At 34.1% G+C, this 23,063-nt stretch overlaps 1 pseudogene; it reads left to right on the top strand.

The window, feature by feature from the left end:
* The first annotated feature begins 233 nt into the window (after positions 1–233).
* On the top strand, positions 234–3,576 carry LOC116143457 (annotated as a pseudogene).
* Positions 3,577–23,063: the final 19,487 nt, after the last annotated feature.

Genomic DNA, 23,063 nt, shown 5'->3' with positions numbered 1-23,063 from the left:
AAAACCCATAAATTCTGTACATATCTCAATCTTCTTCATTTCTCAAATTTTGACCGAATTTCCTTTTATTCTGGGTTTTTTTTTTTTCTGTAGTTATTTTTGCTGGGATTTGCCAAAGTTTCAATTTTTATTCATTTTTGTTCATATTTATGGATTTTGCTCTTGAATCTTTGGTTTTCAATCGACCCACATTCGTTTCACAATAAAAAACTCGTTTTTCCTCCAGCAAATCGATGTTCGAAATTTTCTGTCAAGATTTCACCCAGAATTCATCGCTATCCAAGTGTCACGTTTTAGGGGCGATTGTTTATGGGGTTTGGTGTTTGGTTGCAAAAGAGTTTTTTTCCGTGGAGAGTGCAGTAAATGCAGGGTATGGAGATATTGGGCAGAGCATATTGTGTTGAAGAATGCTTGGATTAAGTTTCTCAGGTTTTGAGAGTATTCAAAGATTAAGGTTTGGTTTTGGTCGCGCTTTGGGTTTGTCTGCGTTCTCGTCAATGGCTGAGACGTCTATCACAATGCTTTGGCCTTGGAAGGTATAAAATTCTTGAGCTAGTCTGTTTTGTTTGGTGTTTATGTAATTTTATTGTCACAATCTATGCATTTAAGCGTTTGTTATTATTCTGGTCTTGGAAGTGTATTAGCTTAGTTTGGTGTCATTTTGATGTTAGTGGTTTATGGAGTCTGTAACTTTTATTGCACATTGTGCACTTATAAAGTCCGATTATTATGTTGGGTATGATATTAGACTGTGTTCAGTTGTGGTGTTGTGAATGCTTTTTCTTTTTTGGGTTTTAGTTTGCTGAAGTTGAGGGATAGCTGAATGAGAATATATGGACTAATCAAATAGCACAAGCTCTTTGAATTCTAAACCACTTACCTGTTTCAGTATAAAAGATGTTAACTGAAACTTCATATGGTAGTTTTTGTGTAAGTAGATGATTGCCATCTCTTCAAATAGTTTTATTTGTTCTAATTGGCCATTTGATATTTCTGAATCAGGTGCGGGAATTACAGATAAAGAGCCTGATAGTGGTGTCTTTAAAATGCTTCACTGTGATGTTACTCGGTTTTTGACGACTCTTCTCGTTGGCACAATGTACTACCCTCCCCTAATATTAGAGTAACTAATCTTTTCTTTCGTATTGATTGAAAATTAATTTTTTATACATTCTATTTACATATTCAGTGTGGCAAATATTGGAGCCACTGCGTTAGTCACAGAGGCAGCAACAACTTTATTTGGTGAGGCTGGTGTCAGTGCAGCAACAGGAATAATGACTGTAGGTTGCACAGGATATAGGTTGCCATCAAACTGAGTATTTGTCCTCATGAAACGAAGTTCATGTTGTCTATGGATTAAAAACTCATGTGGTTATGCACTAAGATGTCTATAACTTATTTCAATTGCTTTATCCAGTTTTCCATTTCTGAATGATATTAGGTGGCTGTATTTCTTTACACTGAAAGTACTCCAAAATATGTGCAGTTCATAATGCGACAGAGGTTGCTAGGTTTGTGGTAAGTTTAAAAATTATATTTTGATTTTTGTCAATTTAAATAAGGGAGTCTCTATTAATGCTTAATAGATGGCTTTCCCTTGTTTTTTCCCCAACCTCATGCTTAATGTAGTTCTGAGGTTTTCGTGCTCTGCTGATGTTACTGTCTGAGCTCTATTTGACTTTGCAGTGTTTCTAGGTCAGGCCAGTGGCATGTTTTCCATGATACTTTACGCTGTGGAAGAGTTGTTACATATCTATCAATGGGAATTCTAAAGGCTCTTGGTTTGAAAGGAAGAAGGTATGTTTGATCATGACTTTTTATTTTTTGGTGAAAAGATAATCATTGCTATTTGTATCTTCCATCATACTTCATTTGTTGGCTATTTCACCAAATGGTTTCAGTTGTATTCAAGAATATTCTTGGCTAGCAAAAGAACGCACAAGGTTATGATAATAAGTTTTTCTATTATGAAGTTATATTTGTATGAAGCTATCATATCATGTTTAAGGCTATGTAGAGAAGGAAGTTAGGGTTAGAATGGCGCAGTAGGTTACTAGTAACTAAGCAAGGTTCAAGTGGTTGTTATAGATGCAATAAAATAAGAGTCTAATCCTTGATGTTTTATTCAATCATCTAATATTCAAGAGGAATTTCATTTGACTGTATTATGTTATTTAACGGATTAGGATTTTGTAAGAATGTTGCCACTTAAGTATTGACAGGCTGTGCCCAATGTCCTTATGAGGCAAATATTCTTATTAATGAAGACATATTCATTATCTGTATCTAAAATGTTTTATTCGTTATCTGTATCTTAATATTAGTCATGTTTAGTTTCTGAAGGCTAGTGGTCAAAGAAATCTGTAAAGCCATTTACACATAACCGAAGTTTCACAATGAATTTTATTCTTCATCCTATGCCACATTGCCAATTTCTTGGCAGAAGAGATTGCTGACTAGGCAATGATATTGGCCCATTTTGATTATTTCACATTTTCTTGATAGTAACAAAAGGGGAATTTTATTAAACAGGCTTATGATGTACAAACTAGTACATCTCTTGTTGATTTCCACAGTTTGTGGGTAACCTCACAATTCAAGCAATAATTCTGGTACTTCACTCGGATCGCGGTGCATATTCAAAAAGCTAAGAAGTTTGAAAATGTGTGTTAAGGTGCCTGTTGTTGAGCAACGTGTTGACATATAATGAATATGCTTATGCAATGGATCTGCTGGATTATGTTCAAAGGTCAGGGGATTTCTTTCCCTTCCTCCCTTGTGAGGTTAATACCACGTTTTTTATTGATTTTATGTGACAATCTCATAGTGTGCAGAATTATGATCTTTCCTTTGAAGGTGGATCTCCTAGAAAGTACTCAGTGGGAGACATGGCCCACAAACCTGCATACTTCATCCCTGGTAATCCTTAGAGCCAATTTCAAGTTGATGCAGTGTTTTTTTAATGAAATTTGTTGATTTTTATTTTTCTGTTAATCTGTTGTTTATTTTATCTGTCTGAATAAATAGGGTTTTGTTATTGGTTTGCAGATTCAATGACAGTTTGGAATCTTCTCAGAGAGTTCCACTTAGGAAGGTTACATGGCTGTTGTTCTAAATGAGTATGGTGGAACTGTGGGGTATATCACACTCATATCGACCAAACTAAGTTAGAACTAGTTTTTCATTAAACATTTTGATGTTGCAGATTTGCTTGGGTAACTCAATAAGTACCTCTGACCTCAGTTTTGATGGCCTAATAATCATTTTTTTTTTCTGGATGAAGCAGGTAGTGACCCAGAAGATGTGGTTGAGGAAATGTTTGTGAAATCTTTGACACAAATGATTCAAAAGTAAATCTCACTGTTAATTTTGTCTTTGTAGTAGCATTGATAAATGATGGACATAATACAGGTTATCAGTAAGTTTTCATCATATATTGATGTATTTGCATTATCTGCCCTCCATCACTCAATAACAGGAGGAGACCAGGAGAAAACTAGCTACATTATGATGCAAGCAGAGAGAATATGTGATGGGATGCTATACTCTATTGATCAGCTCTCGAAGACTTAAATATCAAAATGCTAGAGGTAATCGTGTTGATGCTGTTGTTAATGCCACTGGTGATGTGTTGTTATAATGCATTTGATAGCTAGCATTGAAGTACTACCATGGCAGATTACCCTGTCACATTTATAATTGTGAAGTTATCATCAATTCCATTCATGTAGAAACCTGTTGGCGGATAGAACTTTATGAGAACAGCCCTTATCCCTATTGGGGGAGACCAGCACTGGTAAAGGCAAACATGTCTTATTATGATAGTTTAGTAATATTTCATGACTGAAAAGAGTTTGATTAACAGTAAGACACTTGATATTTTTTACCATGATTTGTGGCTGATCTGAGAGTATTTAACTGCTCAGTTATGCATTGCTGTCAATGGGTAAAAGCTATTTCCGACAGTCTTTGTCATGCATGTTAGGGCTCCTACTTATGCTTCAACTGAAGAAGTTAAGACTTTGTATATGTTGTTTAAGTGTCCATGATTGCTTAATTTCACATATCTATTTACCTTTCCTTTCCTATATTTTATAGGGTCATCAGTATGAGACAGTATCAGGTTTTATATGTAGGCCTTTGGATACATCCCAAGGACCAATGAGAGTAGTAAAGTATCCTTGGAAAGGAAAACCAGAAGAAAACGAAGAACATATGAATCGGATCTGACCGCCAAGAATTGAAGGAAAACCATCTGATCTACAAACTCGAGGTATGGTCTTGATCCTTTTGCGCTACTTTACTCTTGTGGAAGCTCCATCACATTAAGTTGTGGTTTAAGTTCTCAGGATCATTTCTGAACCTTTACATTCTTACTTCTCTATCTGGCCTACTTCCCACCATAGATGTAGCCAGGAATATGATCTATTAATCTTTAATATTCATTCAATATTTTATTTGTCCATTTATAGTTGTTTCTGATGCATTTTTGTATTTTAAAATACACTATGTATACAACTGTTATCAGTACCAAGAATCAACTATAGTTGTTACAAATTTACAAATTAAAATTTTGAGTAATAATTGTTTGTGGTACGTACTAATTCTGGGAATATTATAATGCATTTAGAAATGTTGTAAGTTGTGATAATATTCAAAATAATAATAATAGTTGGGCTTTGCCCTGTTTCTCAATGGCGTAGCTTCATTTATACATAGCCAGATTATTAACGCTTTATTATAACAATATTAAGTCATGAACCCTTGTAAGGATTGTTGAAGGACACCGTCAAAAGGGGAGAAGGCCAAACAAGAGACATGTGTAAGAAAAGTAAGTTTCTACAAGTTCTCATCAAATGCAAACTTGTTATAGTGTTGATGATGTGTTTGACCAATAGTTTTGAAATTTAATTCAGCTACTCTTATCATTTCCATTTGCAGACTTCTAGGGATTTGATTCCATGGAATGTGAGAATTTAACTTGGTATATATGACCCTGTCCCTTTCCCGCAATTTGGCGAAGTAAAATTAACTTGGCAGTTACTGCATTTTGGTTGTAGATAATTGGAATGTTATTTGGAAATTAAATTTTTGGAGTAGCTCATTGGGTAATCTTACTCAAATTAAATTAGCAATTTTCTTTTAATTAACTTTATTGTTTATTTCAAGTAAATTACCATAAAAAATAGATTTACAAAGAAATCGTTATAATTCTATAACAGTGATCGTAATACCAACACCATAAATGTTCTCATCTACTAACACTAACATTGCGGTTAATATTATTCAGTTAGAGTTATCAATCGGCTGACGTAACTGTTACTAACAGCCAAAGTCGTTACAGTCACTTGACATGTTTTCATTCACAATTAAATATGAGATAACACCGTACACCTAACTAGAATGTGACTAACTAAATAATTTAATTTGCCATCTTCAAAACATATCACCATTTCTTTATCAGATCTGCATAGAACTTCATCATTCATCAGCTTTTAATCATGTTTCTTCACTACACTTGAAGTTCCCATCTTTTTGCCATATTAATGGAAAATTTTCATCTTCTAAAATTGAGTATCTATACGCATGTATGAATAGCAAACTACTTGGTATTTTTTTTGTATAGAAAAACATCATTGGTGTGGTGACATCCGTGAGATCATAGAAAATTCTCCAACATTTCTGGAATATTCAAAGCAAGGACCAAGACTTGGTGCTATATTAATGATCCAGTAGTCTTCTGAATGAGATGAAAACAATCTATCACATAGGTAGTCCTTAAAACTTACGGTCTAATATTACAGCCTATATTAATTTCCACGCCTACTTCTCCTCCTATAAGGCCCCATGTTTGTTGAATTAGAAATTTCGTGGCATAATATTATAAGTCATCCTGTGCTTCACGGTGTCCAATGAACTTAGATGAGAATTAGTCAATACTCAAGTCTCTTTAGATACATATCCTTACGTTTGTCATTAATTGATGTAGAAAATGCCATAAAGACTCCTACGCTGTAGTTAAATTATTGGGAAGTCGTGTAGGCTGTTGCCCACTGCATCAACACATTAAGAAGCTATATTTTCAAACGCGTAAGAGACGAAGAATGATGCAGAAGATGAATAAACCGGTTTTACAAATGGGCTTGGACCACTTTGGCCTAATTCCATCCTCCCTCCACTTTGGTCCAATTCCATCCGTCCCTGTACTTTGGCCTAGGCCACTTTGGTCAGTTTTTCGATCATTCGGTTTTCGAGTTTTTTTTTCCACCCTAGTCATTTGGGCTTTTGCTTCAGCATGCGACTTCTGTTCAATTAAAAGTATCTCAATGTTGACCATACAATAGGAAAAGAAAATTTAAGTAAGAAAGTGATTCAAGCATTGCAAGATTTTTCCTATGTATGTGAGATTGGAAATTAATGTAGACATATAATTTCTAGTTAATAGACCAAGACTTTAATTAACTTGACATGTGTTGTTGCCCATTCCTCACTCAAGGCCCATGAAAGAAGCTAGAGTCTCCAAATACGTAAACAATAGTTGACTTCTCATAACAGAAGACGATGACTCCAGTAAGAATGAACATGCTAAATCAATAGCAGAGTGGAAGCGAAAACAACGACATTTTTGTTTCAAGCCAGTAGACCAAGACTTTATACACATTTTTGACGTGCATTAGCCCGGATTCAAGTCCCTTACATAGTTTACCATTGATTTCTACATCGTTCTCAAAACTACAAGGGAGATTAGCGAAAAAAAATAGTTATTTACTAAAATTTATCTTAGTGTTCACACATCAAAAGATTTATATATATTATTAGATGTGCAAAATTTGTGATTGATTGTTAATAAATAAAATGTAATGGAAGAGTAGGTCATGACCATGAATCAGTTAAAATACACATATAATAAGATACTTTGAAGTTTGCATGTAAATTCATATGGAACAGGATATAATAATCTTAATATGATTTAGATATGTGTTACACGTTTTCTCTTTCCATGAAAATTTGGTGATTTTCTATTTCAAACTTGCTACTCTACAACGTGTATAAAATATATCTCTACTTCTTTACTTATAATCGAAGGCATGTGGAAAACTACTTATAATCACGGCATTGAAAACTAAACTAGAATCAAGACTTTGTGGAATGGAGACAATTTTGCACCAAAAATGACAATTTCAACTTTACAGTGCAAGTGATGTTAAATTTTCAAACTGTTCATGTTCAATGATGCAACTTTCGGTACCAAAAGTGCAATGAGACAAGATTGATTGGAATATATCATGTAATTAAAAGTCTCTGAACGAGAGGAAAACAATATGTGACATAGATAGTCCTTAAAACTTATGGTCATAACATCATTGTTCATATATTTTTTCACACCTATTTTCTCTCCATATAAGGCCCCATGTTAGTGGATGTGGAAATTTTGATGGTATAATAAGTCAGTCATTTGCTACTTGCTAATTTCTTTGAATTTATCATAAAATGATTGATTTAGGTAGAATTGTTTTGTCGAATATTTAATTTTATGGTGTCAAATGAACTTAGATGAATTAGTCAATACTCAAGTTTCTTTAGATACTTAACCTTACTTTTTCATTAATTTCTGTAGAAAAAATGTTATGAAGACTTCCTACGTGGTAGTTAAGTTATTGAGAAGTCATGTAGGCCTTTCCCCACTATCAACCAATTAAGAAGATATAATTTTCAAAACATGTAAGAAGACGAAGACTGAAGCGAAGATGTATATCTGAGGTCAAAACCCAGCACTAGATTCGTATTTTTTTTGCACAAACCAAGTAACCAACATAGTGTGGCGTCAGGCTTATTTATATTTATAAATTTATGGGTTGAGAAAATAAATTTAAACTAAAGACACTTAAACTTCTATAATTCCTGCAGAATATCTCCCAGCGCCTCCTCACTCTAGTGATGTTAAATTTCAAATTGTTCATGTTCGATATGATGCAACTTTAGTATCAAAAAGGTGAAATGAGACAAGATTAAGTGAATTCACGCAATTTTAAGTCTTCTGAATGAGAGTGAAAACAATATGTGACATAGATAGTCCTTTAAAACTTAGGTCATAACATCATAGTCATATATTAATTTCCACGCCTACTTTCTCTCCTATAAGGCCCCATGTTAGTTGAAGTAGAAATTTGTTGGTTAATAAGTCTCTTATTCTACTTGCTAATTTTGCTTTGAATTTTTCATGAAATAATGGATTTAGGTTTTTGTCAAATATTTATTTGTGGTGTCCAAATACTAGATGGAAGTAGTCAATACTCAAGTCTCTTTAGATACATTAACCTTACGTTTGTCATTATTTCTGCAGAAAAATGTCATGAAGACTTCCTACGCAGTGTTAAATTATGGGGAAGTCATGTAGGCCTTTCCCCACTGCATCAGCCAATTAAGATGCTATAATTTTCAAAATGCGTAGAAGACGAAGGAGCTGAAGCAAAAGATGAATATACCGACAATCACAACACAGGCATGGATTCAGTAATTTTGTTGCATTTAACCAAGTAACCAACTATGGTGTGGCTCCAAGCTTATTTATATTTAATAAATTTATGCATTTGAGAAAAGATTTAACAAAGAATATTAAACTTCCTAATTCTACAAAGATATATCTCCAGCAGCCTCAATTCAGTCTGTCAATGATAAGATTCATATTTAAACTTTGATCTTCATTTTTTCCGTATTCCAACAGCCTCAATTCTCTATCCCGATATATCTATGTGATCTCAAAATAGATAGATCAGTACGGGAAATTTAAAAAAATCCACATTTTGAGTCACATTTTGCAGTCCCTAATGTCCACTAAATTTCAAGAACTAACAATACTCATATATCAGCATTTTCATCTTAATCATCCAAACTCCCCATTGCAACATTTGTGGTCATTGTGCTTTTCACTTCAGTGTGTGACTTACTACTCAAATTAGGTATCTAAATATGACCATACAATAGGAAGAAAAAAATTTAAGTAAGAAAGTGACTTCAAGCCTACAAGTTTTTTTTTTCTTTTTTTTAATATAATGTGAGATTGGAAATTATGTAGACAATATTATTTCTAGCTAATCCACAGACTTCTAATTAATTGACAAGTCTGTACCCATTCCTCACTTCAAGTCCAAGAACAAAGCTATAACTCTCCAAATACGTAAACAATAAGTTTGTCTTCTCTATACAAGAATGATAAATTATTTTTCAAAAGGTCATAGTAAAGATCACTTGATAAACACGTAAGGACCTCTTTTATTTGGACAAGGCAATTGCTTTCGTAATTTTCGCCATAAGAAAAAGGGTATTACTAGATAAAACCAATTGACTCTCTACACAGAATTCCCCTATCAAAGCAAACGAAGCACAATGTCTCTCTCTTGTAACTGAATGCCGTTACTATGCAGGGGCAACAACACCCATTAGACTATCACCAGGGTGAACTTTCATTGGTTCATTTTTTTTTTTTTTTATTGACTCAAGATTTGTAATTCTCACCGACCATACGAAAAGTTTAGATCATTCATTTTTAAAAAAAAATGGGGAAAAGAATAATGCTATGTTTTCTGCATAACCCTATCCTGTGTTTTGCCATCGAGACTTTACTTTTTGACGTGCATTAATCACGGTTCAAGTCTCCTTACATATGTAAACTTCACTTAAGTTTACATTGGATTTCTTTCAATTATAATAGGATTTATTATTTGCTTAATAATATCAGAATTTGTTGTATTTAAAAGGTATCATATAAATATAACTTTATATCGTTTCATGGTAATATTTTTTTTTTTTATTATTTGTATAATTTATTCATTTCGCTTGTTATTTTTAAACTTCAGTTTTCAAAGCATCAAACTTATATTCTACCTTGCAGCCAAAGCATTGGTTTAACGGCTATTCGATCATTTACCATAAATATTCCATTGATCCACCAGTCATTATATTCCTTTTCTTAATCTTCATTCATTAAATTTCTCCTTCTAATTACAACTAAATCAACCAAATCGAGCAATAAAATTAAAATAATTGCCTTTCGTTAACATCCATCAGCATAGTTAATTTTTTTAATTAAAATAAATTTTCATTCATTCAATAATTTAGATGTAGTTTTTTTTTTTTTTTCTTTTTTTTCTTTTTGGATAGGATTGTCCTGAGTCCTTGAATGATATTTTCTTGGAATCATACATAGCGAAGACCAAGTTTTGATCAATATTCATGAACTGTCCTCACGGTATGATTGAGAAAAGCATTTACTTTCTTACACGCATTAGCCACGATTCAAGTCTCATTACATGTTTTTATTGGATTCCTTCAATTTATAACAGAATATAAGTATTCATAAATATATAAGAATTATTGTTTTATTTATGTTGCTAATTAAACAACTACCGACACTACATATTAAGATGACTCAAAAAACATTTTTTATGTTATTAAAACTTTTAATATGATTTTTATAATTTCTATACATACTTTAGCAATTTTCTATGTATTTTCCAATAATCCCGTTGTATGCCTTGATTAATAATCTTGTTCAAAGTTTATATACTTCCTTACAAATTATTGTGATATACGAACTAAAAAAAAAAATCATTATTCATATGTATTCTTTCTTCAATTTTGAGATAAAATGTTATTAAAAATTCATTAGCTAGTGCATGACCAACTTTGATGTAGTAGTGGATGACCAAGACTTTGTTTTTACTGAGTCATTACGGATTTGACAAGGTAATTATTTAATTTAATTTACTGATTCCCTTTATAATTGTTCATCTATATATATAGATTGATATCATCTTCACTTCTCATCTGTCCCAACAATTTGAATTGCAGTTTTTTTGTTTCCACTGAAAAAATGTGGAGGTTATTATGCCACAATCTCCTACTCCCCTTCCTCCCTTCTTCAACTGAATTTTCAAGTTTTTTTCTCATCCCCTTTTAACGCTTCTTCTCCTTCCCAAAACTTTGCTCTCCTGAACAAAGCTTTGCCTTACTCCATTTCAAGGATAGCTTTACAATTGATGCTTCTCTCTGTCCATGTGACTTGTGACCATCTCTTATTACTAGCAGACTCCTGGGAAGAGGGTAGTGATTGCTGCTCATGGAAGGCGTCACTTGTGATCGCTTCACAGGCCAAGTAATTGAACTTGACCTAGCTTCAAGTGGACTGATGGCTCAATATCTGACAAAGTAGTCTCTTCCTCCTTCACCATCTCCATAAGCTAAATCTAGCTTGCAATGATTTCAGCCATCCTCAATGTCATCCAAGTTTGGTCAATTCATGAAATTAACACATCTTAACCTTTGTATTCCAATTCTCTAGCCATTACCAACTGAAATCTTTCACCTATCTGAACTTGTTTCCATTGATCTTTCTGTTATCTTCATTTCCCTCCAATTCCAGAACTGAGCCACAGGTTAGTAAACACTGCAGAAATCAAACAAAATAAGTTATCTTGATCTTTCTGGTGTGAAATGTCTCAGTTGCAGCCGTCGCCTTTGCAAACTGTCTGCTACTCTCATATCTCTTGATCTCAGTACACTGCTCTGCAAGGCAAGTTCCCAGAAGATGTTTCCCACCTCTTCCTCCAGCGGTCAATATTTTATCCGCACATGTGATACTCACAGGTATATACCGAAGTTCAAATTGGAGCTGCATGAAACTCACTCACTTGGACTTGTCAGCAATAACTTCATTGGCCATTGATGCCTCACTATCTAAACTAGTGAGCTCACAATTTAGATCTCAGACAACAATTTTCAAAGCAGATTCCGGATGTTTTTGGCAACTCAGCAAATTAACTCATCTAGATTCTTCATCAAAGTTTCAGTGGTCAGTTGCCATCTTCAGCATTCAACCTCATACAACTTTCTCTTTTAGACTTCTCCAGCATCAACTTGAAGGCCATATTCCTTGTCAAGTAAGTGGTCTTTCACTTCTTACTCATCTCTACATGCTGATAACTTTCTAAGTGGCAAGTACCATCTTGGTTGTTTACTTTACATCCTTGGAGTCATTACACCTTACAAAACAACAAACTCACGGTCATTGAGGAGTTCCATCAGGATATAGGTCCATTAGAAGCAATTTTTTAAGAATAATAAATTCATGGTCAATTCCAAATTCCATGTTGATCTTTTACACCTTACAGATCTTGACCTTTCATCCAACAATTTGAGTGGCACGTGAAGTTAGACATGTTGTCCAACCTCAAAAATCTCAGTTATATTAGCCTTTCCCTAACCCCTGTATTATCTTATCTCAAAAAGCCAACTTTACCTTGCCCAATCTTTTCAGGTCAATTTCTCTTCTTGCAACATAACCCAATTTCCAATTTTCTTAAGAACTCAAAAAGTTGACACTTCTAGACCTTCAAACAATAGAATTTCTGGCAAGCTTCTCAACACAATTGGAATTGCTTCAACATTTGAACATGAATCTCTCTTAAATTTTTGACAAGATTATTTGTCCTGTAAATTTTCGATGGGAATCTAGCGATTTTTGATCTTCATCCAACTTGCTCCAAGGCCATACCTGTGATGCCAGATGCACTTTATCTGCGAATTTTATCACTTTCCAATATATTTTACGAGAGATCTCTTCATCATTGCAATTCATTTATTAAGTTCTGACTTGTCTAACAATAGCTTGAGTGGAACATTCCTAAATGTCTAGGGAACATGTATGATCTATCAGATCTTGAATCTGAGAAACACAATTTCCATGGTAGCATCCCCCAAACCATCCCAATTGGATCTATCATACCTAACCTTAATGCAACATGTTAGAGGGTTGCTGCCACCTACTTTGGTTAATTGTAGTTATTTGAAAGTTTCTAGATGTTGGGACAATATTAAAGATACTTTTCCCATTGGTTAGCGACCCTTCCAATTACAAGTTCTAATATTGAGATCTAATAGATTTCATGGTCCATTGGAAATCCCAAGACAAGAGTATCGTTTCCTAAGTACGAATACTTGACCTCTCTCACAATCAATTCACTGGTTTTTGCCAACCAGATATTTTGAAAATTTTAATATGAGCGTTGGGATAATCATAAGGTTATTTGGATATATGATGAAGTGATAGTATTGAGGACTTGGGTATTTTGTTTATTTCATCAATATTATTCAATTATTGACAGTAAAAGGTGTTGATAGAGAAATAGATGAACTAACCATTTTCATGATGATGGATTTGTCAAACAATCAATTTCAAGGGCGAATTCCGGAGTAATTGGAAAGCTTAATTCCCTCCAAGTCCTCAACTTTCTCACAATAACCTTACAGGTCTATTCCACCAATATTGGAAATTTGACAGGACTTGAATTAGACCTCTCTTAATAGCTTTGTTGGAGAGATCCCCAATTGGCAAGTCTATCATTTTCTTTCTGTTGAATCTCTATAAACCGATTGGTAGCTCTATACCTCAAGAAGTCATTTAATACATTTCAAAATGATCATACATTGGAAACTTTGGGTTGTGTGACTCCGTTGTCAAAGAAATGTGGGGATGATGAACCGCCATCACCAATACCGCCCATCTACCTGAAGGAGCATGGTTCAAGCTGGTTCGATTGGAAAATCGCTTTGATGGGTTACGGATGCGGATTGGTAATAGGCTTGTCTATGGGATACATTGTATTCACAATAGGAAAACCTCTATGGTGTTTAATAATGGTCGAAAGATTGAGGCTCAGATCTTAACAAGTGAAGAGAAACACATCAAGAAGAAGAAATTAGTGACTTCAACGTTGCTCTAAGAGGTGAGTGCTCGTTTTTACATCATATTTTTATGCTTCTTCAGAATCTGATATAAACTCCACTATTAATTTTCAACACTTTTCTTTCTTTCAGAGCTAGGCACTTGACAAGAGCAATCGATTGAATCAGCATGGTCTACTATATCTTCAGCAGTATGTTATTTGCAAGTTTCATGGTAAAGCCACATTTTCCAGAAAAAAGCATAAATCAAAAGTGCTTCAAGTGTTGTTGGAAAAAAAAAAAAAATGTTTGTTATTTATGTTGTGAAGTACTTCAATTGATGGTAATCTTATGTTTTCCTGATACATTTATTAGTTCTATCTAGTGTTTATTTTTTAAGCTTTGCATGAGAACTTTTGCCAGCCTGAATATTGACTAAGGCTCTTGAATTTAATCCTTGCATTCATGGGTTTTTAGTGAATAAGTTATGTATTGAAGAAACTTGTGCTTTAATATTATCTCTAATTCTGTTTAATCCTATTGTTTTTATAATCGGTGATTCAGAGAAGTTTTTTATATTATTTAAAATAAGTAGGATATAGTTGTAATTTTAGAAATACTCAGGGCAATCCTAGTAATTTATCGCAACACACTTGCCATGGTTATGGAAGCGAGTTCCCATTTCACTTCTCTAAATCTCCCATTTCAGCAGATATACCAAAAGGCCCAAAATCTTCTCCCTCTCTTACCTCAGCAAAACCCTATATTCCTTTATATCCTTCTTCATTTTCACTTCACTAATAACTCATCCAAAAGGGCCAAACCCATAAATTCTTGTACATATCTCAATCTTTTCATTTCTCAATTTTGACCGAATTTCCCATTAATTCTTGACTTTTAATTCTGGGTTTCTTTTTCCTTAATTATTTTGCTGGATTTATCAAAGTTTCAATTTTTATTCGTTTTTGTTCATATTTCATGGATTTTGCTCTTGAATCTCGTTTTCAATCGACCCACGTTCGTTCCAACAATAAAAAACTCTTTTTCTCCCAAAATCGATTTTCTAAATCTCCTGTCAAGATTTCACCCAGATTCATCACTATCCAAAGTTTCACATTTCTAGATTGCCCAAAAACAAAATTTTCGACACTAGAACCCACGTGAAACCAAAAACAAAGTCATGCAAACTGGGTCGTGAAAAAAATGAAGTTTTGGATTCAAATGTAGAGAAAATTAAGATTTTGATAAGGAGGGAGTCGTTTTAGGGGCGCTTGCTTGTGGGGTTTGTGGTGTTTGGTTGCAGAGAGTTTTTGCTTGAGAGTGCAGTAAATGCAGGGTATGGAGTTATTGGACAGAGCATATGTTGTTGAAGAGTGCTTGGCCTAAAGTTTCTCAGGTTTTGAGAGTGTTTAAGAACAAGGTTTGTTGTTGGCTGCGTGATGATATATGCGTTGTACAAGCTAGTTTTGTAATTTAATTCAGCTAGATTTGAGATCATGGCTACTCTATTGAAAACTCACTCCTTTTATTTCCATTTTGCAGACTTTTAAGGATTTGATTCCATGGTATTGAAGAGTTTGGGAAAGAGCGTGCAGTAGAAATCAATCTGTAGAATCTTTTGAATAAGTTGGGATATTCAACATCTTGGAGTCTTTACATGGTCTTATCATAGGATTTCTGAATATTATTGGAGTTAGAATTAGCAGCTATAATGTAGGCTTTAATATCCTATTTTGTTGAATTTCAGTTTAACAAATGTTGTAAGTTGTGATATTTATTCAGAATAGTAATTTATGGGGCCTCTGGCTCTTCAGCCCTGCTCTGTTTCTTCAGTGCAGATAACTTGTGTTTAATAATATAGCCAGATTATTAACTGCTTTATTATAACAATATTAAGTCATGAATCATGGCATGAGTAATTTAATTTGCCATCTTCAAAACATAACACCATTTGTTTATCAGATATATAACTTCATCATTCATCAGCTCTTATAACATACTTCTCAGTTTTATTAGAAAGATAGCGTTGGTTGACCACCACAAGATAAAAGAAAGTTGTCAATTACATTTTCTAGAATATTAAAAGCTATTCTTCTCAACAGGAAACCCTTAGTTCCCTTTTTGTGTTAGAAGAATGCAGCTATAGTTACTTGGTCTTGATGAGCAGTCAGTAGCCTAATTACTCATCAGTTTCAATTGTAATGTACTTTATCAAATGATTATTTATGTTATTAAGTAGATTGGCTCTTTATTGAATCTTCCTCTTTTCTGTTTTTATTTTTAATCTTCGATAATATAAGAAACCTCTACTCTGGGAATTCTTTGTTCTTATTCATCGCTCGAGTGCAGCAAATGATGTATGGGTCTGTGAATGGGACATTCAATTTGTGTTATTGAGAAATATCAAATATGATGATTTTGTTTGTTGTTAGGCATTGAAGTATGAATGTTTATATATATGATTTTATAACCCTGCTAATAGGAATACAAATGCTCTTTTGTCTATTATTAGTCTCTGTTAGATTTGGGCTGCTTTGGTTCCCTGCACCCTTTGATTTTATTCTGAAATTACACTTGTTCTTAGGTTCAACGAATCTCTTCATACGAAAGATGGTTTTGCAGTGTTCATTCTTAGGGAGAGCATTTTTTATTTTTTTATTTCCTCTTTTTCTCTCCTTTATGTTTGGTGTTGAGGGTTTACTAGAGACTACAACCAACAATGTTACTTTAAGCCATACAGTGATTTCCAGCTTCTTCTCTGATTCACAAATTTGACAGCCAGGGAGAGAAAGGAGAATAGTTGAATAACAAATGTTTGTGTTAAAAGACAAATTGTAAAGGAATCTTTAAATTCAGGAAAAAAAAGTAATTGAGGAATTGTTATGCATAACTACTGTGTTCTCCATTAGCAAGTGCATGACCAAGAGTAATTTAATGGAGTAATTCTCACTACTGGATGACCAAGGCTTGATTTTCTAACTGTGTCATTATTTTACATCATTCTGGCTTTGAATTCGTTACTTCAACTGGTTAGGAAAATTCATAGCAGTTGACAAGATTAAACATTCTTCCAAGTAAATGTGGCTTTGTGTAAATTTCCTTTGTCAAATAAATGTGGCTTTACGTGATAGGACACTGCAAACCACCATCATCAATAGTGGACGATGATGCAGAGTCCTTAAATGGATTTGGATGGAAAGGTTTAGTCATAGGATATGGAAGTGAAGTGGTGTTAGGAGTGATGATGGGACTCATTTAATTTCCATATATACCAATTTTTTTCTCCATTTAAGAACTCATTATTTGGACAAAGGCAATTGTTTCTGTAATTTTCGCCATCTTCAGCATTCAACCTCATAAAATTTCTTTTTTAGAATTCTCCAGCAATCAACTTGAAGGCCATATTCCTTGTCAAGTATGTGGTCTTTCACTCCTTACTCTTCTCTACATGCTTGATAACTTTATAAATGGCAGAGTACCATCTTGGTTATTTCCTCTATCACCTTCGGAGTCATTAGACCTTGGTAACAACAAACTCACAGGTACTGTTGATGAGTTCCATCAGGTTGTAGGTTCATTGGAAGAAATTTATTTATGGTAACAAGATTCATGGTCAAATTCCAAATTCCATGTTTGATCTTTAAAACCTTTTAACACTTGACCTTTCATCTAACAATTTGAGTGGCATTGTGAAGTCAGACATGTTGTCCAACCTCAAGAATATCGGTTACATTAACCTTTCCCATAACCCCTTGTTGTCATTAGTTACTCACAAACCCAACTTTACCTTGCCCAATTTTGAGATGTTTGATTTCTCTTCTTGTAACATAGCCGAATTCCCAATTTTCCTAGAAATTCAAGAAAATTTGAGGTATCTAGACCTTTCAAACAATAGAATTCCTGGCCAGATTTCTCAACGACTATTGGAATTCCCCAATTTGTACCATTTGAATCTATCTTACAATTTTTTGACAAGTTTTGTCCCTTCTGGAAAAATTTCAGTGATGAATATGAATGTTCTTGACCTTTGTTCCAACTTGCTCCAAGGCCCACTTACTATGCTAGATGCACCTCTTATGGAAATCTTATTACTTTCCAATAATAGATTGACCGGAGAGATCCCTTCATACATTTGCAACATGAGCTTTATTATAATTATTGACTTGTCTAACAATAGCTTGAGTTGAACAATTCCTCATGTCTAGGGAACTGTCGTAAGTTTTTATGTACACTTTCATTCTTGAATCTAAAAAATAATTTCCATGGCAACAAATTAGAGGGTTCATTGCCACCTACTTTGGTTAATTGTAGTCGTTTGAAACTTCTAGATGTTGGGAACAATATGATTGAAGATACTTTTCCTCATTGGTTAGCGACCCTTCCCGAATTACAAGTTCTAATATTGAGATCTAATAGATTTTATGGTCCCATTGGAAATCCCAAGACAAAAGTATTGTTTCCTAATCTGCTAATACTTGACCTCTCTCACAATCAATTCATTGGTTTCTTGCCAAATGGGTATTTTGAGAAATTTAATATGATGTGTGGGGATAATCATGAAGATTATTCGGATTATATGGGACAAGTGACTTATGGGGATGAGGGTTTTGTTAGGTATGCTCAATATTATTCAATTATATTGACAGTAAAAGGTGTTGATAGAGAAATAGATAGAATTATAAACATTTTCAAAATGATAGAATTGTCAAACAACCAATTTCAAGGGGACATTCCAAAAGTAATTGGAAAGCTTAATTCCCTCCAAGTCCTCAACTTTTCTCATGATAACCTCACGGGTCATATTCCACCAATATTGGAAAATTTGATACGATTTGAATCATTAGACCTCTCTTTCAATACCTTTGTTAGAGATTCCTAATCAATTGACAAGTCTGTCATTTCTTTTTGTATTGAACCTTTCATACAACTGACTCGTAGGTTTTATAACTCAAGGAAATCAATTGAATACATTTCAAAATGATTCCTACATTGGAAACTTTGGGTTTTGTGGATTCCTGTTATCAAAGAGATGTGTTGATGATGAACCACCATCACCAATACCATCCATCTACCATGAAGGAGACAATGATTCGAGCTGGTTCAATTGGAAAATCGTTTTGAAGGGTATATAGATCTGGATTGATAATAGGCTTGTCTATGAGATATATTGTATTCACAACAGGAAAACCTTTATGGTTTGTATTGATGGTTGAAAGAGTGAGGCTCAGAATCATAACAAGAGTGAAGAGAACCCATCCAAGAAGATGAAATTAGTGACTTCAAGCGCTGCTCTTAACAAGCTGAGTGCTTCGATTTTTACAGCATTTATTTTATGCTCCTTCAAGAATCTGAATATAAACTCCACCATTAATTTTTCAACATTCGCTTTCTTTTCACAGCTAGGTACTTGACAAAGCAAGGAACATAACCGATTGAATCAACATGGTATATCTATTATCTTTCAATAGTTTGTTATTAAATAAAAAATGCTTCAAGTGTTGTTGGAAAGAACAATTTGTTTGTTATTATTTGGATTGCGAAGTACTTCAAGTTGATGGTAAGCTCAACAAAATGCACTTTCTACTACATTTACTAGTCCTATTGTAAGTGTTTTATTTCTAAGCTTTCACATGAGGAGAACTTTTGCATTCATAAGCATCTCCAATCTGCAGAAAGGGGAATGCATAAAGCATAGTGCACAGATTTGGTGCCTCCCAATTTAAATTATATACTAGAGAGACTACAATACATTGATTTCCAACTTCTTGTCTAATTCACAAATTTGACAGCTACAGATAGAACTTTGTACAGCAATCATAAATCCAGAAAAAAAGAAACTAATGGAAGAACCTTTTTGCAAAACTGTATCATCCATTAGCTAGTGCATCACCAAGACTTTGATGGAGTAGTTCTCACTAGTGCATTGACCACTAGTGAGACAAGAGATTATGTATAGTTATCTCCACCGAAATGAGACAAGATTCAGTGGAATTCGCCTAAATTCGACCAAATGCAACATTCTAATGCAAGTTTCACAGTGCTTGAGAGAAAAGCAAGTTATAGGAACAAACTTTTTGTTCCTCATTGCATTATACCTAAGAACACATGACCATAATAAAAAATGAACACGGTAGAATTACACTGGACTTGGTCTAAATAAAAATTAAAAACTAAGAATATAAAACAACGTTATATTCTGAATCAAATATATCCTCCATCTAGTAACATGAATTCCACTTTTCATTTCATCTAATGAAATTTAAAAAATGATATCTCGAAACAATAAGTCTATGGTGACAAAGAGTTCTTAAATTTTCCCCTCAACAGTGAAAACACAAAAGCAAAAAATTAAAAAAAATTAAGATATGAAAGGAGGACTAAATAATTGTTGAAGGGTATACAGAAATAGCGAAGAATGAGGCTGTTGACTCGGTAATTGTGTTCATTTTCTTGAATAGTTGTGTGAAATGAATGGTGGTTAAACATTTAGAATTCTATGGCTGCACAATTGTACGGCCAGGATGACTCACGGCGGTAAAGTTGTGATCTCATAAGGAAAGATGAGGTTCCTTAGACGTGCTTATCAGCTTCTTTGTCTACAATTATTTTGTTTTAATATTTTCAAAATTCTGCAACACTCTCTTCTCATGACCAGAGTTCTGCACTGCTCCACTTTAAGCAACAATATTCTTTCATTGAAGATCCCTCTTTCTATTTTGACTGTGACTTTATGCAAAAAAATTCTATCTCTGAAAATGAAACCCGACCATATTGTTATGGAAGATGTCCTTCTTATCCAAAAGCAATGTCTTGGAAAGAGGATACTGATTGCTGCTCATGGGACGGTGTCACCTGCTATACTTCAACTGGTCATGTCATTGCCCTCAACCATTCTTCAGGGAAACATTCCTTCGAACAGTAGTCTCTTTCTCCTTCGTCACCTGCAAAAGCTAAAACTTGCTCTCAATGATTTCAAACTCTCTCAAATTTCTTTTGATTTCAGTCAATTACGTAGTTTCTCTAACTCAAACTTCACTGTTCTAGTTCTATATGAGATATCCCACTTGTCTGACACGGTTTCTCTTGACCTCTCAGTATCTGATTAATTATTTGAACAAATTTTTCCCATGAAAATTGAAAAAACTTGTCTGGGAAGGGCTAGTTCAAAATTTGACTTACCTAACATAACTTCTTCTTTATTATGTGGACATGTCTGTCATAGTACCTAGTTCCATGGCCAGTCTATCTTATTCTCTGACTTCTGTAAGTCTTAGTTTTTGTGAGTTTAACACATTTTCGTCTCTATGGTTTTGGTCCGCTACAGTCAAGGACAAACTGATTTTTCACTAACAGAGTAGTCCCTAAGACTGGAAGACATATGGATGTTTGTCTTAAACATGATGGGAAACATGGGGTTGTCTGGATCGCCATTGTCAAACAAATTTGCTAATGATGTACCACCAAAGCCAATAACATCAATATTCCACGAAGAAGACAATGCTTCAAGCTAGCTCGATTGGAGTATCACTTTGATGGGTTACGGATGTGGATTGGTAATAGGCTTGTCTACGGGATATATTGCATTCGCAACGGAAAAACCACTATGGACCGATGGTTGAAAGTGTAAGGTTCAGAATCATGAGCAGAGTCAAAGAGTAAGCCAATTTTTTTAGCTTTACATAATGTGCTTCAGTTGGAGTTACTGGTTATTATTGTAAGTGCTTTGTTTTTTTATAAGTATATAAATGAATCGTGAAAAATAAAATCACTATTATAAATTTTTGTTTGTTATTTTTGGGTCTGTTCAAGTAGATGACAAGGTAGTAAATTTTTGCTCCATAAAATGGCCTTGCTGAATTTCCTAGTCCTATTGCAGTGTTCTGTTTCTTATGATTGAATCTTGAATACTCATAAATCACCTCTTTGCAATAGCAGTGATATCCATTTCTTGATAAAAATACTCATAAATCACTCCTTTACATTTTTTGACAAGCTATGGGATATATTTATTGTATTAATATGCGCAAGAAAACCACAAACGAATGTAAATGAGAATATAGAACGGAGGATGCAGAGAAGAAATAAGTATGCCGCAAGTGGTGCTCCTAATTAGGTGTCTTCCACTTTCCTGTTAACTTTGACTGTGTACCTCATTAGATCTCATTAGTGGGAGTTAATGATATTTATATGTCTAAAAATCTATTAACTAGTAAATTCATATTCGTTGACTACAAGGACCTTCATACTAACTGCTTTTCTTTACCCTTTTCATCCGGCTCCGCAGCTAAAAGTATCAGGATAGAGGACACAAAGTTTATTTACAGAAGTTGGGATATAGAAATGGTGGCTTAAGTAGCGTTTAAATAGTGCAAGATTATGTTCACTTTAACTCATGGCTCATAAATGCCATGCAATTTGTCTGCACATTCTTCACATTTTAAATGCTTAAAGTTGAACTTCTTTGATGACATTTAATGCCACCGAATTGGAAGAACAATTTGTTCTTCATGCTTCTGAAACAATATCAACATTCTCAAGCAAAACTGTTGGCTGCAAGGTCTTAATCCCAGATTTAATTTCGTCCCTCAATTTCTGACATGCAATGGCCTCCAAAACACTATGACTATGAGCGCCACTTGCAAGAGAAACACAAGTGACTCACCTGTCTCTCAAACCATTCGAGAATACTAATTTTAGAGAGTATTTTAAAGTGTGAGAGACCATTGGGTGTATTGGGATTTCGGGTTTGTGACTATTTTAGACATTTGTGTTATTTTTTTATTAGAAAGTAGGAAAAGAGCCCCTGGATGACCAAGACTAAATCCAGTAGTCCCTCGTTAGTGCTTGACCAAAGACTTGATGGAGTAGACCTCAGTGCATGATATTTGTATAGAAAATTTGTTCGAATGGATTCTAACTTGGAAATTGGCTCACTTTCTCTTTTTATTTATCTATACATACATAGACATTTCATCTTCACTTCTCATCTCTCTCAACAATTTTATGCAATTTCTTCCGTTTCCTGTGAAAAACATGTGGAGGCTATCATGGCACTATCAACTCCCCTGCCTCTTCCTGTTGGACTTGAATTTTCAAGCCATTTCCTCATCTCCTTATAACTCTTCTTCTCGTTCAATCAAACTTTGCTCCCCTGAACAAGGCTCTGCCTTACTCCATTTCAAGAGCACCTTAAAAATTGATAGTTCTTCTTACTATCCTTGCGAAGAATATCATTATCCTAAGACAGATTCTTGGAAAGAGGGAAGTGATTGCTGCTTATGGGATGGGGTCACTTGTGATAGCTACACAGCTCATATGATTGGCCTTGACCTTTCTTA

The sequence above is a fragment of the Pistacia vera genome, unplaced genomic scaffold (assembly GCF_008641045.1).
Source record: "Pistacia vera cultivar Batoury unplaced genomic scaffold, PisVer_v2 Contig430, whole genome shotgun sequence".
Lineage (NCBI taxonomy): Eukaryota > Viridiplantae > Streptophyta > Magnoliopsida > Sapindales > Anacardiaceae > Pistacia > Pistacia vera.
The sequence above is the reverse complement of the archived record's forward strand: the minus strand, read 5'-3'. Positions and strand labels throughout refer to the sequence as shown.